Source organism: Mizuhopecten yessoensis, unplaced genomic scaffold (assembly GCF_002113885.1).
Source record: "Mizuhopecten yessoensis strain PY_sf001 unplaced genomic scaffold, ASM211388v2 scaffold2995, whole genome shotgun sequence".
Taxonomy (NCBI): Eukaryota; Metazoa; Mollusca; class Bivalvia; order Pectinida; family Pectinidae; genus Mizuhopecten; species Mizuhopecten yessoensis.
Genome location: NW_018404823.1, coordinates 1,029,515 through 1,048,799, shown reverse-complemented (window position 1 = coordinate 1,048,799; position 19,285 = coordinate 1,029,515).

The window sequence follows — 19,285 nt, the reverse complement described above, 5'->3', positions numbered from 1 at the left end:
ATTTTCAAAATTATTCACAGGTTAGCTGAAATACCATGTTTTTTTATAATGGATATTGTACTTACAAATCACAAGTTAATAAAACACCCCCAGAAAACAAGCCTTAGGCAAACATAGATTCAGTCCGACGTATTGAAAATACAGTCATGTAGGATTCCAAGTGAGGGAGCTCAACATTTACGACAGTTAAGTCTCTCTTGGTTGGTGAATAGAGATGTTTTTTGTTTTAAAAAAGTGTGGTTCAAATGGGAAGTCTTTTCTCCTGATATTAGATGTTTGGAGGTTGTCTCTGAGGGATGGTTTGTACAGAGTGTTTGTAAGGCAGATTTTTTCTGGTCCTATACAGGTAGTGGGTGGACAAACTTTAGGTATTAGGACTTTTGTAATAATTAAAGCTCAATTATAGGTTTCAAAATTATAACAATCAGACTGATAAACATTTCTTTTAGAACTTTTGGGGAAAAAACTGCTGTCATATAAAAATGTTTTTTTCTTCTTTTACTTACAGTGGTGTGCAGGAATTCCAATGTTGGAAATTAAAAATCAAAAAAATCTTATTTTTGAATGGTATGATAAACAGAACTTGCATTTGTAAAATTAGTTACATTGGTTATGTGCAGGTATAATCAATATTATATACAAGGAGCTATAAAGAGAAATAACCCTTTAATTCATTCACCCCTGAAAATTTATGTTGAACTATTCCAACCTTTGAATTGGAAGAGTTCAAATGTGTCTTCAAGGGTGAATGAGTTAACCTGAAGTGGTTTAAGGTGTAAGGTAGCATCTGTCCACAAGTTGACGAAGCAAGCTATAGTTATAGCTTATGATGGAGTGTTGGTGTCTTAGTGTGTTGATTGACTCAAAGGTGCTAAAACACAGACAAATTATTTAGGGTATATAAATAATTATTACATCCATATAGGTTCTGATGTGTCCAATCAAGGTGATGAGAGGTTCTGAAGTCATGTACACCTTACTGTTGATTTGTTATTTTGTTCGTTTTCTTGTGAAGACTTCACGGTGATACAGTTATATTGTGGTTTAAGTTTTAAAAAAAGTCAATGTGATAATCTTGGCATTCCTTTATAGCGAGTTCTAAAAATGTTAAAAGAGGGTTATTATGGTTTAGTGGTAGAGGGCAGGGATAATTAGCTGGTAGGGTTATTAGTAACTCATAATCATTAATACTAACTGTTAGGTAGTATCGTAATTAAACTCTTTCCCATATGGACTTTCACAATGTGGAAAACATTCGTGATTATCGAGAAGTTTTGTCAGGACACTGTTTCTCTTTTACAGATTTTTTTTTTTTTTTGAGAACTGCAATATAGATTGATTTATATAACCTGTTATATATATATGTTTAACCTGTTTCTCATTCAATTTTTTTTTTCAATAGATGCCTAAATTTGGTATTGGAAGTTACTTTACGTTTTACATACATGGATGCATTGTAACAAAAATAAAGAAAAAATGTTCCTTGATATTTGACTCTCTTCTGGAGTGTATTGATTTTATCTCGAGAGTTTTTCAGCGTCTTACTTTTCTATTAAGTTTACTACTAGGATGCAGATATCCGCACAGAGTTTTCTAAGGAGTCTGATGTTGATACAGTGAAGCCATAGTAGGAAAAAGTGGGATTATTGATCTATTTTGGACTGCCACTGCCACTGCCAAAAATTAACTACTACAAAGAGTGTTTGTGAGGCAGATTTTACATGGAATTCTGGTCATGACCTGAGATGTCAACGACTGGAGTACATATGTTTATAGACAATTAACTACTACACATTGGAAACTATTTTCCAGCATGAGTTAAGGTTTGATAAATCATTTCTGGAAAGAAAACCAGATCTTTAGGGTTTTCATGAGAGAAAAAACATTAAAAGATGAAATTAACATGATATGATCAACAGAAACGGAATGTGAAGATGGTGATTTTAACCTAAATCAATTTAGAATTCAGTGGTAAATGTAGTGTACCAGTATTGCCAAACATTGAATACTTTTAAAGTTGAGTTTAAATTATTGTAAGATGCCATAATTTTCGCTAACACACCAGTGCACATTTTCCATTACAATCACACATTTTTTGACCGACACACTTGTTTCTTTTTCAATATCTTGGATTTTTTTTTTTTGTACATTTCACTTAAGCAAATAGTGGAGCTAGCCAGCCTGGCAAAGTATGAATTATGACAGTTGGTAATGAGGAATCACTGTAGAGTCAAGGCCATGTTGTTACAATAATTCATTATAACCCATGTATAATATTTCTAAAAGAAATAAAGAAAAGGTTGTGGGGTCTTTAATGCATTTCTTTTCTAGCAGCTACTATTCATATAGAAATATCTCTGTTTTTGCTTATAAGTTACATGTATGTTTCCAAGCAAAATAATTATATCAAGATTGTTGTATGAGTGAATTTTCATTTAAAACTGTTGACTAAAATATATCACGGAGTTTACTTTTCTCATTTTTCACAAATTGGTATAATTAATCATTAAATAAATTTCTGAACAGAACACTGCATCCAAAATAAGGAACCTTATTTAGTGTATGGGTGCACTTACTGTTAACGATTCATATGTTATATTTGTTATACTTCAGTTGATGTGAAGATAATCTTCATATAAGTAACACATTCATACTTGTGAGATTTTTCGTGCAAGGTGATGGATAAGTTGTTGTGACACGACATACATGATGATATCTACAAGAGTGACATGCTATGTTTGGTGATGCATTAAAGTTTCAAGGTATTACATACATGGCTATATAAACTAGAGTGTCATAATATGTCATGTGCAGTGATACATTAAGAGTGTCATGGTATGACATACATGGTCATATATACAAGAGTGACATGCTATGTTTGGTGATGCATTAAAGTGTCAAGGTATTACATACATGGCTATATAACTAGAGTGTCATAATATGTCATGTGCAGTTATACATTAAAGTGTCAAGGTATGACATACATGGTTAAATATACAAGAATGTCATGTCATATGTTGTGATATGTTGACGTGTAATGGTATGACATACCTGGCTAAACATGTATATATACAAATGTACAAAATTATCATGATATTTAATTTGCAGTGATACACTTATTGTCAAGGTATGACATACATGGTCATATATACAGGAGTGTAATGTCATGTGTAGTGATATGTTGACGTGTAATGGTATGACATACATGGTTAAATTACAGTGTCAAATGTCATATGCAGTGATACATTACAGTGTCATGGTATGACATACTTGGTGGTAATACAGGTGTTGTGACGCCATACAAGTTGATATGCTTGTGTCCATATATGCCATTTTCTGCATTTATTTGTCCTGATATGACATACATCTTGATTATACAAATGCCGTGATATGTTTTATATATATTGACATTGTTTTCTTGCTCTCCCAGTTGAATTTATTTTAATATCATTATAAGATCTCGTTACTCATTCCTGCAGTTGTTTCATCCATCATTGTATATTTAATTACGTGTGTTGCTCATCTTATATTTTGTGATTCAATATTTGATATACCACAAAAAATGCAATCTGAAAGAATGTACTGGATAAGTGTGAACATGATAAGGAAACAAAACATATGGCAGGTTCCAGTGACAAGAAACTACCCTGGCCACTATTCGAAATAAAGTTCATCAGATTGGTATGAATAATAAAGGCTTGGTTTGTTTTGAACACAAACAGGAATTGAAAACTTTCTTTACGAGCTTTAGAAAACGTCTGTTTCCTTTTTCAAGCACCCTTTTCAAGCAAAGAGAGCAACTGACTGGTGCGACAGTGTGCCGAATCAGTAAAGTCAGCTATCAAAAATCTTTTGAGACATTTCGCCCAATTGCACTCTTATACTGTAGGCAGTCAGAGGGACGGGAAACATGTTAATTCCGCCCCTTTTTTCGAAAGCTCGCAAAAAAGGTTTTCAATTCCTGTTTGTGTTAAAAACAAGCTTAGTCGTCATTACCCTGCCTACTATTTGATACGAAACGCATTTATTTACTAGCATTGCATAGAAAAATGTATCTTGGTTGATTTTATTAAAATATATTAAGATATGCAAGTAACAGCATAAATATATACGAATATGTGTTTGTTAAAACGAAAACAAATGGTAAAACATTTCCTTTATTATTTACTGATATTTGTTATTTCATACATGTGATACTGGGATGAAAGTGCTCCTGCTTTGTACACTGCTCTGCACGACAAAATATGATCTCTATATAAATAAATCGAATGGTATATCAATACATTGTTTTTTTCATTTTATTCTTGTTATATCTCGTTACGTCAAAGTCCTCTGGACAAATGTTCGCTCTAATAATTGCATCACGTTATACTCCTACAGTGATGTGATATACATTGTATTATGATATTTGGATTATGGCATGTATATCGTTGGAATACAAGTAAACTCACAAATACACTTGTCGTCATTATGTAGTTGCTTTAAATGTCTTTGGGGTGCATTCTCCTTTGAAGGCCGTCTATCAACACTTAAAAGACCAATTCAGGGTAACTGTTTTAGAGAAGTCGGTGGTGAATATTTTATGACCAGTAACATATAACATTCTGTAAGGTAAAATGTAATAAATAAAAAAAATGATTTTGATCAAATTTATAGATCATATAATGTCACTAAAAGGAGTTATTATTCCTGCTATCAAATACTTTTTTGAATAGTGACCGACTCCTTAGATAGATATTAATTGTCTGACAAGATACACCCCAGTTGAGTCTCTTTAAATGATCTCTTTATACGGTCGCGTATTAATGCATTATATAGTCGCGTATACTGTCGCGTTTCTATTAAACTAGTTCTCTGTAAATTACCATATAAAATGCAAAATCAGCACAGGCTTTAATTTCTTGCTTGGCTTAACACGCAATATCGGTGATATCTGCAATGAGCCGATATGTGTTAAATGCGTTCTCATTAATTGTACCCACAAACTATCCCAAAATTACGTGTTATATGCCGAAAACGTTTAAACTTTTAAAACAATGTGTCCATCTTTGAAAGCTATATCGATGTCTCAACGATTTTTTTCGTCATCATAAGGACGTGTTACATGAAACAACTCAAAGGACATTTTATGGACATCAATATAGTGATAAGACATCGTTGATACTTTATACACCTTTGTCTTTCCGTCAACGCTATTTTCGATGCGAAAATCGACGTTTAAACCTTGGAAATGCACGTCTCAAATTGAAAGTCGCAATGTCTCGCAGGTATATACCGCAAGTGTAAAGGATATCTACTTTACACATGTAATTTAATACCGTGTTACAAACGTAGCTGACCTCCCATTTTTTGAAGCAGATACCTATGATCGATTTTACACCAGGAATAATCAGACGGAGCCGAAAAAGGTGTGTGAAGTTAGCATAAATCTGCGATAATAATCCTGATCATTTCTTAAAATTGAATTAAAAAATAGACCGAGAACACATTTTAGTTTTAGTGAATGTTTATTCATTTCTAATAAAATCAAAACAACTTTGTACAGAATACAACACTGTGTTGTAATTTCATCGTAGAGTAATGCCGACCAATCGATAGATAGAGTTACAAATACTGCGGTACAAGACCTCATCACTATTTTTGTGTTGTGTAATATTTCTTCAATATACCATATAACCCAAACAAGTTTATAACTGGGGGCATGGGCAAGATTAAATTATTATTAAATAAGTCTAAATCTCACCTAAGAGGAGAAAGTATACATGTAGTTCAAACTACAGACTGCGGCAGAAAAAATGATTTCACATAACAACTACAATCAAATTTATCATAAATAATTCACTTTCAAATGAAATTATTCACGTAATGGACTTGAAACATAATCATTTGTAAATAGTATACTTGAGAAATACACAAGTCAACATAAATTGTTATGCTTTAGATATCAAATATAAAAATTCACTTAATGGACTTCAAAAATAAATTACTTAAGGTTCAACAAGCCCCCTAAAAGAGGTTATAGTCACCCTAAATTTCAACCCCATGGCAAGTCATATTCAAATATTCTTATCACAAATCGGAATATATATATGTAATTTAAATACATTGAATTTGTACATGAGCTATTAAAAAGGTATATAACCAGGTCAATGAAGTCAAAAATACGGCATTAAGGCTGATGTAATGATAAAAGTTGCTCACCAGATTTATAACATGTCAATCTCCTAAGTCACCCAACTGAATGTTTCGAAATTACATGTTATTTGAAGATCATTTATATACCTAGGTCAAGCGGGGCTTTATTTCTCTCTAACTATGTGTGGAGAGGCATACCGGCCTCACAAGTAGATGATTGTTGCTATGGGAATGTACAAAAATCATAGTAAAACGTCAGAGTAACATATTTTAACGGTATATATGTGTATAACCATAGACATTTGACCATAAATACTACTTAAACTTCATATAAAATGTCCTTCCTTAACATTCAATATTGTAATAAAAGAGCTAGACTTGTTGTAAACATTATTGTACTTTTCAGCTTCAATGTTTATAACATGTCTAGCGCATTCATATAATCACATAATGTTATCAAATGGCACATCATCTCAAGTTCATTTATCGATCAAGGTTACTTAGCCATTGTTTTCTTATTTAAAATTTGCTAAAATGTATTACCAGGAGATTTTATTATGATTTTAGTGATTTCGCATGGCAACATCTATCTTTATTTGTGGTCGGAATTCCTCTCAACAGTTAGTAGAAGAGAAATAAAGCTCCGCATGACCTAGGTATATAAATAAACTTTAGATTATGAGTCATTTCCCAGCACTCAGTAGGGTTGCAAAAGAGATTGACATGTTATAAGTCCGGTGAACTATTTTTATAAAGACATCAGCCTTAATGTCTTTTTTTGACTACGTAACCTGGCTATGTATTTTTTGTATGGCCAATGTACAAGTTCAATATATATAAATAACATATGTGAGTTCCGATTTGTAATTGAGGTCTTTGAACATGACTTACCAGGGGGTTGGAATTTTAGTTGACTACGTCATCTTTTAGGGGGCTTGTTGAACCTTAACATACAGAATTCAACATAACTGACTTCCAGCATAAATTAATCGAGCCACGTAGGTCTTAAACCGTGGACAATTGTTATACTGTGCTAGTGAGACTTGGGTAAAATTTGTATTTCTTATGTAATCAAGTACATTGTACCTAATGCCTAATTACCGTCCTTGATCAATGTAGCTACTTCCCTGCCTAGTCATGAGTTACAGTTAGGACATTTTATAGTTTTCTGTCTATTTATAGCTAATGAACAAACTGATTTAAACGCCAATTTTCTTGGATATTATCAATGCTGATATTGTACTTTATCCTTTTAAACTTCAAAAACATATTTTTTACATAAATAGAATGTTGTTACAATGTTTAATGGTGTTGTTAATTTATTTTCTCAAATGACCCAACAGGAGTAATAAAATGATATTGAAAACCTGAAGTACTGTTCAATAGTAATTGAGTAATCACCTAAGAAGCGAGTCAACAACCCAGATGAAATTAACAGCAGTTTTAGAACACATAATTGTGGATACGGTTGTGATCTTCAGACATTGAAATAGAAGATTACGAATTAGTCCATCAAAGCTATCAGACATTTATAACGTACGTTCTGAACAAAAATGAACACTAGACTGTTATCCGACACCTGTACCTTTAAAGAAGCTCATTAGCGTTTGTAGACTTACACCATTTCGCGTTCCGAGGGTATTTTAATTGATCTTCAGTAACTCAACACCATTCACGCATACGAATTATGTATCAATGCGCTTCAGGTAATTTACAACTCAGTAACCCTACAATATCCTACAATTTGTGATGATAAATTTCAAATAATTTTAAATATTAAAAGAAGAAAAACCGGAAAAAATAATGCAATTCAAAATCTTCAATTATATACCCATCTGGCATATATAAATTTATTTTCATCCTTGTTATGGCTGGACTCTTTATGTAGACATACAGATAGAAAACTTTCCGTCTGTAATATGTAATAGATACATAATGGGCACGAGTGATGTATCGGATATATCACACGAGTCCGTCAGGACGAGTACTAGTGTGATATTACCGATACGTCGCGCGTGCCTATTATGGAATTTTTCCACACTTACTGTGTCTAAATTTATTTATATTTGTTTGCAATGTTTTCCGTGTCTTTTTTGATTTGTCACGCAGACTGTGGCATGGACCAATCAGAAAAGCCATGCGATATTTCAGAATTCACATATCTGAAATATCGCATGGTATGCAATATATCGTCTAGAAAAAATAAAAGAATAACCAAGGCGTCATTAGATAATCTATAATAAAGGTCACGAACGCATATTAACCGCGTCGTAAGCACTAGAAGGCATAAGCACCTGGGATACTTCAGGTATGAGTTCTATTCGAGTTTACATCATTTACATAGCACATGCCGTTGATGATTAAGTGGTTTTTGTAAGAGGTGTTTAATGAATACATGTTTGATATAGGAATGTCTTGACTGATCTTATCATTTGAACCGAGACATATCACTGCGCTTTTTTAAATTGTCAATTACACCTCTTTCTTTTGTACTTAAATATGCCACCCGGCTTGGCGTATTGTATAACATGTTATTCTACACTGTTAGAAAGCAATTACCTATTACCTGGATTGTTGACGCAAATCATGCACAGAAAGTACACTGATAGGTAACTAAACGATCATTTCGAAATCAAAATTGATAGACGATGATTTTTGTGTGGTGTTACTTGATTCACAACATGACTGGCAGATAGCCATGGATCAAAGATTGTTAAGGCGTTTTCTGGCAATGATCAGGACTTCTTTGATAATGGTAAATAATAATAATGAACTATTATTGTATAGGTATAACATATACTCATAAGTGTTTTACTTTTCACAGTCGAAGACTTGAAGCATATCAACATTGGCAGTTGATATCAGACCAAATATAGGCCATACATACATTACTCTGTTATTATTGCTATTTATAAAACATTGCCTACTAATTCGTTCATTTCATCGATCAGACAAATCCGTTGCACTTTCTGTGACACAAAACGACAGAAGATGAGCTGGCACGGATATTTCGATGAACGGATCAGGTTATGTTCCTTCGAAAATTGGTCTTTGGAATGCATGTCTGGAATCTTACTTGCAAAAGAAGGCGTATACTTTTCAGGCTCAAACTGTAATGTAATCTGTGTGTTTTGTTACAAATATACAGACTTGAGGAACGACAACACTGGTTTGATGAGAATACTGCCAGGCTTAAACCTTCATCATGACGGGTGTTTTGGTCGACATGACGAGAGGAATATTCCAATTACATGTAAAAGCAATATCCAAGGTGATTCCTCTCCATCGCAAGGCAAGAACATGGAATATGGAACAGGTCAGTCTGACTTTCATTTCTGTTATCTAGATTTTTCACTATAAAGCGCTAACATATCATGACTAAATGTATTAATTTCGCTTTTCACTTGTTTTGTTATTCGTTCTCAGTAAGCATTTAAAACAGTTATGACATACGTACATCAAAGCATCGAGCAAGAATTCGTGGCCATTGTGAAACATGACATCTGAGCTTGATATTTACATGGATGGTCATGGACCGACCCAAATATAACACTTCTATTATGACGACAAAGGTAAGGTAAAGGTATTTGTCATACATGCATTATGTCTTAATTTAAATATTGGACTAAATCTATAGCATTGAAAACAGCGGTAGATGCCACAAACGTGGACACAATTAGAACTCGAGATGAAAGAAAATAGCCAACAACAGCGACTTTGCCTATTGTATTTCACAAGCAACAGTAACTGCACCCGAAGCTGGTAGCGACATTTATTAAAGGTATTGACCAATGAAGGAATTACAGTTGAACCCCGATATCTCGAACTCTTTTAACTCGAAGACCCAGTTTATCTCCAAGTATTTCTCCAGTCCCGGCCAAATCTCTTCTTTATCTTAGTTTTTAAAATTCTGATAATTCGAACCCTGAAAACTCGAAAAACTCGGATACCTCGAAGTAAAATATTGGTTTCATCGTCTACTTCATGGTGTTTGAATTTCATTTTGTCACTTATTAATTAGTTGATACAAACATCTTACGTGAGTTGACTAGTAGCATGAAATCGGTAATAATATTTTACGATAACGCTTCAGAGTGTAGAATGTGCGGACTGTCAAAACCACGTTGTTCATAATAAAAAAAAAATCATCAATGTTGATCAACAGTATTCTATTCTTACTGCGAGTGGGTTTAATGATTTGTACACCACAATCAGACGACAGTGAAAACCGGATAATTGGTCACAAAGTGTGGTCATGCATAAAAGAGTCCCACAGTTAAAATTACAACCTAGGACAGCTGCACAGGTTCCTGTTTACAGGAGCCAGTATGGCATTGAAAGTTGATCGAGAGATTTTGAGAACAATACGATAATTGCTGTTGATTACATCGAGTTGAGGAGGTGTCAGATGTCACATTAGGTTTTAATGAATCAATGTGTTACATGTACGATATAAGCAACAGTAACTGCACCCGAAGCTGGTAGGGAAATGTATATACTGTATAAGGGAACTATTTAGAAGATGTTTTTTCATTAAGACTTATTATATTAACACGCAGCTTGTATGGTAACAAATTATATTGAGTTTTTATACTTATGTACAAAAACAAGTTTATACACAAACTTTACCATTTACCTCATATATGTTACACATAATATTTTGATCAATATTTATAGGTCTCAGTATATATCATACAAGGACAACAGTGACTTCAGGCTACTTACATAGTGTCATAGACTTGCATATTCTATTACATGATACCATCTTACACAGCCCACAGATCATGTGTGTATAAATGCAGATCAGCATGTACATGCATGACCAGAGTGTAAGGATAGTGATAGGTGAAGGTCATTGACCATTGAGTAATACCATGATAGAACATGTAGCCAATCAGAATACAGGAATGTAGATTAAGGCCAAGGTCATTGACCACTGGTCAGCATCAGCATCTTAGCCAATCAAGTTGCAGGAATTTCGCGCGGAAATTAAGAATTTAACATACATAGCGTCACCCAAGTCAGTTTTAAAATTTTCTTGCTGGGTGAAAGACGTACCACCATAAGACAACTCAACTTCATTGAATTACTCCAATATATCTCGGAATGTAAAAAAGTAAGCATCATTTCCACAACGATCGTATCGGAAATCAACAAGGAAAGCCTATCAGCGAACTAAGACAAATAATTACGTACGTTCACGGAGTGAGACATTCCTTTGTGTGTTTTACAGTATAATTTATTCGTTGATAGATAGCCTTCAACAATAAGCATGGCTTCTGAAAGGAAAACAGCAGCGAAGAAAACACCATACGATTCGGCAAATCCTGCCAATTGGACTATAAAACAGTTACGAGAAGAAATCTCAAAGTGGGGCCTCGTTGTGCCAGCTTCGATGTCTAAAGCGATGCTTAAACAGATGTACATGGACAATGTTCAATTTCATAATGGCAATACAAATACGGCAATTGCTCATCACCACAGTGTCGAAATACACCACGAAAACCAAAACAATAGTCAAGACGGTTCGGATTCGGTAATCGAAGACGAAACGGAAAGCGAGCAAGAAGGAGCGTCAATGCGCGTGCGCAGTGAAACTACAGCTACCGGAAGGAACTCTTTCGTATCTGCAACACGCAACAGTGCGGAGACAGCGAGGGTGACAGCGAGTGGCACAGATTCGTCCCACATAAGTGCCCTCCAGCAAGCCGTGTCATCGTTAACTGAAACTGTGACGCTATTAGTTCAGAATAATCTGACTAGTACAATCAATCGGCAGCCAGTCGAGCGTGAGGATCAACGAGAATTTAATTTAAAATCGGCATATCAGGCCGTGCTTGACCGACAAGGAGCCGCCGGTACCACACACACTGGCCTAAATGGAGTACACCCGGAGATGTTACCAAAGAAAGACGCGGTGCCGGCAAATCTNAATACTCGGGGGAAAAAGAGACTCATCGTCGATTTATCCGCACCACATGATAACCCAGACCACAGCAGCATAAATGACCTGATAGACAAAGACTCATGCTCTCTCACTTACGTTAAAATTGATGATGTTATACAATTAATCCAGAGACTAGGAAGGGGAGCTAAGATGTGTAAAGCTTACATTAGCGACGCTTTCAAGCTTATCCCTATTCGTCCGGATCAGTGGCCCTTATTTGGATTTATTTGGAACAAAGAGCTATACTTCTATACACGTCTTTCTTTCGGATGCCGATCAAGCCCAAAGATTTTTGACACATTATCACAAGCTATCTGTTGGATTGCAACTAATAACTATGACTAATAACTATGGTATTACAAATATCCTACATCTGCTGGATGATTTCCTTACAGTTGACGCCCCAGATTACTGTGCAGAAAGGACCATGGCGCTTATTTACACCATTTTTGCCAAGTTGAATATCCCGTTAGCAAAGCACAAAACTATGGGTCCACTTACAGTCATAGAGTATCTCGGGATTATCTTAGATTCAGACAATATGGTAGCAAAATTTCCCCAGGACAAAAATTGACCGGATCTCCACTTTTATTCAGAGTTTACAAGATAGGAAAAAATGTACAAAATTAGAACTGCTACAACTACTAGGTCATTTGAACTTTGCTTTCAGAGTCAGACGAGCAGGCAGCTCTTTTGTTTCTTATCTTATCACTCTGTCAACTACAGTGAAGAAATTCCACCACCACGTGACACTTGACAGAGAGTGCAGGACAGATTTAGCTATGTGGCTATACTTCCTACAGCAGTGGAATGGGGTGGCAATTTTCCACGACAGTGAAAGATCACATGCTCCCGACATGCACTTATACACAGACGCGTCATCATCTGTAGGACATGGAGGTTTTTTTGAAGGTCGCTGGTTTTGCGAACAATGGTCATCGGAACACCATAACAGCTATATAACCGATAACGATGGCAGTGCTCACTCGATGGCTATGTTTGAATTGTATCCCATCATAGTAGCAGCCATGCTGTGGGGGCATTTATGGAGAGGAAAGTGTGTGGTATTCCATTGTGACAATTTATCGGTGGTTCACATTATACAGAAAGGGAGAGCAAAATGTCTAAAACTGATGAAACTTATGAGGAGACTTACATGGTGTGCCATGCATCATACTTTCTCATTTCATGCTATTCATGTGCCAAGCATTCATAATAACATAGCAGACTCTCTCGCTCGTTTCCAGATGCAGCGATTCAGACAACTGGCACCACAAGCGGAACCCATACCCCACAAATGTCCCCGGCCGTCGGTGGTAATATGGAATTAGAAACAGCAGTTTCTACACTCCTAGACAACAGCATTGCCAGCAGTACCGAGACCACCTACTATACAGGATTCAATGCCTGCACACGTTTCTTATCATCCTCCTACATTACATGGGATGTGAAAGATATGCCCCCAGTCTCCGAGGATAACCTGTTGGTTTTCGTCGCTTTTTGTGATTCTGTGCTTAAAATCAAATTCGCCACTGTTAAGTTGTATATATGTGGAATTCGTTATGTGTATATCAGAAATGGCTTACCTAACCCACTACAGGATCGGTATGGTAACGATTACCCACGACTCAACATGGCGTTACGTGCACTTAAACGTAAAATCAACACAGCCAGATCTAGAGAACCCAGATCCCCGGTCACTTTCCCCTTATTGTGCAGAATAGGTGATAGGCTTAGCCAGGGTTTGCTTGGCTACTTTCAAGATAATCTCTTGCGCACAGTGTGTATACTTGCGTTCTTCGGGTTCTTACGATTTGGTGAATTCACAGTTTCAACAACGGTTTTTGATCCGGAAATCAATTTGTGTGTAGGGGATGTAACATTCCTGGATGATACAACAGTGATTCTACGATTGAAAGCATCAAAACCGGATCCTTTTCGTCATGGTGTCAACATTCGTCTATATGCTATAGGGCACCTTGTTTGCCCATATGCTGCCATGAGAGATTACTTGGCCATCAGAGGTACGATAGGTAACAAGAGATGCGACAATCAACCCCTGTTTATAGAATCTCCAGCAACACTCAACCCATTGTCTAGGAACAAATTCCTTCAATTATTGAACACTGTTTTAATCAGTATAGGTGAGAGCAACACTAACATTAAAGGACATAGTTTCCGAATCGGAGCTGCGACAGAAGCAGACTCCGCCAAAGTGGAGGATCACCTTATTAAAACTTTAGGACGATGGACTTCAGATAGTTATCAGAGGTATATTCGAGTTCCTACAGCTACTATCAGTAAGGCTCAGAGGAAAATGTCAAATAGCAGTATTGGATGAGGTACAAACCTCATTTTCTAGACAACTTTAAAGCTCTCTATACAATTTATTACCTTACTTGGGGGCTATCAAATGACCAATACTAAAAATACTTATATATCTTTTACTTTATAATATTGGCCATCTGATTTTATGGGTTATCCACTACTCAATAACCCTTTCGGCTTTACGGGCTATTGCTACGTTCTTTGGCCCCAAGTATTATATTACTTACTATTCAAAAAGTATACATTTGTAGTATACAATCAGGCTGTTTAAACGACTCACGGCGAAGAAACCCTTGAGACTCACGGCTCTTGGGCTGGTCTGTACAGCTGTCGGACCTGGCAGTCTGGTTGTATCTTAGTGGAGTTGGGGGTTCATCGGACCGAGTGTGGCACATGGGTTTTCCCTTGAGACTCACGGCTCTTTGGTGACTTTCCTCTCGAGACTCACGGCTCGAATACACTACAGTTTTACATATTCGGTCTATAATCCCCATGCATACTCCTAGTAATTCAGCCACTGGGACATGAAAGCAACAGTATATAGATATTGCATAATATCATATAATATCATGTCATTCCCAGTGAGCTGAATTACCGTTAGCTTAAATTATGCCAGCCCCCATTTAAGCCAAATGTTAAATATTTGTATGTGTTGTTGTATTATAATGTTATATAATGATAATAATATTTTCTTGGATTGACAGAGGGAGTGTTACATTTGTACTGTATAGGATGACGGAGCAGTGAGTGTGATGAATGTATACATGACCTAATATCGTTTAACATGTTAAAATTCAATTATATGTATACACTTAAACCACGCCTTTGTTGTTTGTGTATAAATATTATATTATTTTGTATTCCGAATGTAACTATTGGATAAAGATATTGTATATTATATATGCGTTTTTCAGCCCGTTTTTGAGTGTCAGACTTGAAGCTATCATGGCCTTACAGGAAATATATGACAAAGATGGTGACGATCAACGTATTGTCGAGGCATTCCAGGAGACACTGAATAAGAATGGTAGGTTTCACGATTTCTCCCTATGTATTTAAACATTTTATGTGATAAATAATTCATGTTTTAAATTTAATTGCATTCTGTTTACATAACGTTTATATCCTCTATTATAGCTTTACTAATTATCTGTAATTTGTACAGTCATGTTGACTTAAACTATAATGAAATCATACTGTTTCTTTTATTATTCTAATAACATCACTTTTTGAAATGAAAATGTAGTGATGATGTATTATTATGTATCAAGTTTATCTATTTGTTTATTTTCTCTGTTTGTATAGTCCTGTTGACGTCAACTGTAATGGACATATGTGGTGGCTTTAATTATTAGTTTAAATAAATACCATTTACTAGTGAAACAAAACAATAGTGATGGCGTTTTATATACTAAATATATCTACTTGTATTTTAGGGGGAGAATGGTCTTATAAGGACATTGTGGATATTTTGGGATAGAAAGTGAACCATTTTCCTTTGGAGATATAACAGACTGATTGGTTTGGAAACCGAAGCATGTGTTATATCCTGATCCGTGCTGTATGTGTGAGAAGTATGCAACTTTTCAATTATACCAGTTACTAGCCTTGACGGAGGCAGTTTTAAGTTGTGCTTGTATGTTACCTTCAAAATGTTAATTTGTTGTTTGAAAAGTCTTGGATTTGTAATGCAAACTCACATCATGTACATTCAAAATATTAATCTGAATCTTGGAGATAGTGTGGTAGAAGGAAAATTTTGATGTTGATCAACAGTGTAAAACAGTGTATAACATTGCGATTTCTTATTTATTTTGTCTTTATGAATAGTGTCGAAAATAATGCTGCCATCTGCATATTGCTTGATGATTATTGCATAATGCTAACATCGTGACACATTTATTTAAGTTACATTTTTGTGTCATGGTGTTTCTTTATTTTGTGTCATGCTAACAGCATGATACATCTAATTTTCTCTTTTTTTTGTACGATGGTCGATAGCAGCCTGACACAAAAATAGAGTAAAATAAATGTGTCATGCTAAAATAAAGAAACACCATGACACCAAAAAAATAACTTAAATAAATGTGTCACGATATTAGCATGACACAAAAAAATAAAATACCGTGACACAAAAAAAATACCTAAAGAAAATACTCCCTGGTCGAAAAGGCCTTATCAATTCAAAAATGTTTGGAATGCTTATTGGAAACGTCAGTGGAATGTATGACCACGGAAATTTCTATACCTAATCAAATCCTACCATCAGTATGATTTCCAATGATTAAATGATGAAATGTGATATATATTATTTTCACATAAATGAATGATATAATACGAGAATGGTTTTGAAAAATATTTTATGATACCTATCAAGTTAACAAGTATCCTTTTAATCACTGCTTAAACAAAACATAGTTTATCGTATTTGGTCATCTTATTCTACAGGCTTTACTTTTAGGCGGAAGAAGTAGCAAGACATACGTCACAAATTCATTAGGTGTTGTTGGGAATTTATAAAAAAATATATAACAATTTAATAATTCGAATGATATATTTCACGTGAATTTCCGTTTTTGTCAGTCCTGAGTGCTTCAGTTTATGGTATCCTGAAATGGAGCAGTAAACTATAGAAATGGCCTGATTCTAAAGGATGTATCCGAAATATGCATGTAATATTGTATAGCGATAGCGGGTTTAGCCCACCTATACCTATACAAGTATATATACAAGTCTTATTATGTCTCCCCTTCGAATGAAGGGAGACATATTTTTCTTGTGGTTCTTCTTCTCACTCTTCTAATCGCAACTTGTACGGGCATTTTTTTTAAAACCGTTATAGATGTCTTTATGAGACTTGAAGTATGCCTGCATCAACCATAGAAGGTGTGCAGTGCACTGGAACTAGGTATCGTGCCCCCACTATATACAGAAGTATGACCCTTTGTTTATTTTAATACCGAAGTTTGTCCGGAACATAAGTGCCATGTTATTTCATCTACGTTGACCAAACTTATCATATTTACATTTTTGTATGTATCTGGGGAAGGTGGAATCTCTCGCACTAAAATAGCTTTTTGTGCCCCACTATTAGCAGAGTTATGGCCCTTTGTTTATTTTCTATATCGAAGTTTGTCCACAGCATAACTTCTAAACCGTTTAAGATATATGGATGAAAGTTGAAGTTCACCTGCATCACCCACAGAAGGTGTGCAGTACAATAGAATTAGGTATCGTGCCCCACTTTAGACAGAGGTATAGCCCGTTGTTTAGTTCTTACACCGAAGTTTGTCCGGAGCATAAGTTCCATTTTGTTTCACCTACGTTGACCAAACTTAACATATTTAAGTACCTTTGGAAGGCGGAATCTTGCGCACTTAAATCAGGTATCGTGTCCCACCCACTGTATATAGAGGTATGGCCATTTGTTCATTTTTAAAACCGAAGTTTGTCCAAGGCATAACTTCCGTGTTATTTTACCTACGTTGACCAAACTTACCATATTTAAGTATCTTTGGAAGGCGGAATCTCTCGCACTAACATCTGGTCCCACTTTATAAAGAGATATAGCCCTTTGTTTATTTTTTATACCAAAGTTCGTCTAGTGGCTTATAAGAGGAGACATACGTTTTTGTTCACAAAAACAAGTTTCTAGTTATTATTTAGTCTTCAGTGTTTTCTTTTATTGAATTTAGTCTTCGGTGTTTTCTTTATATATATATATATTTCCGAGGTATACTATTAGGGCGAACGGTTTCTGTCTGTAAAAAGAATTAGGGAGACCTTCGACGTATGGCGCACAAATCGTGTTCGCCCTGATGTTTGACACATGTTTTGATGAGGAAGACGACTTTGAATATACTAAAGAGCATGTACACTTGCTCAAGTCAGTTTCAGGAAAATAAGTGATTATCATAGAGACTGGTGGCCCCCACTACCAGACGCCTCTGCTATTGTTGTGTACTCATCATTGTATATCTGTATACTAAATTTTGTTAAAACTGCATAATATGCTGCGGAGTAGCAATAATAAACAGTTTACAATTTTGAGTATTAATGTCAATGGTCTTGTAGGTAAACTCAAATGTACCGATTTTATTGAGTATCTGTCAAATTATGATTTAATATGTCTTACCGAAACTAAGATTGATACTGCAGATTCTGTTGATATCGAAGGTTATACTGCATTTTGTAAACACAGAAAAAGTTTGTCCACTATTAAATATGTTGGCATAGTTGTCATCTCTAAACATGAATATGTGAAACATTTAAGTATTATAGAAATTGATTGTAATCACATTATGTGGCTCAAAATTAAGGGTGATATTTTTAAATGCAATGGTCATATGATATTTGGACTAGTTTATATACCTCCCAGGAGTTCAAAGTATTCTTCGTCTGAACTTTAAATACTGGGGTTACTTATAATACAAGTAAACCCAGAAAGTGAAATGATGACCTCAAATGTGTTTTTGTAGATTTTATAACTGAACAACGTCATTGTATCAATAGTCTTGCCTTGGTTTACGAGAGACTGCAAGTCTGCTCGCAAAAATTAAAGAAAAGGCAAACGGCTTTACAAAAAGTTTGGTTATGCTCACCTCGAAGAGGATATATATGTAAAGGAACGGTTATACAAAAGCAAAATCACGTGACTGTAAAGCTATATGTTATGTTATACGCTGATGACGCTATACTCCTATCAGACACGGCAGAGGATTTGTAAAAACAATTAGAGGTATTTCTTTAATTTTTCAACGTAGCTATATGGCATCTTAAACGGTCTGGTCGGGGAAAAAAATACAAAATAAATGGGTCTAAATGCGTTCTCTGGCCTTCCAAAAGTTATACCACGGCAATATGATGGTCGAGTTC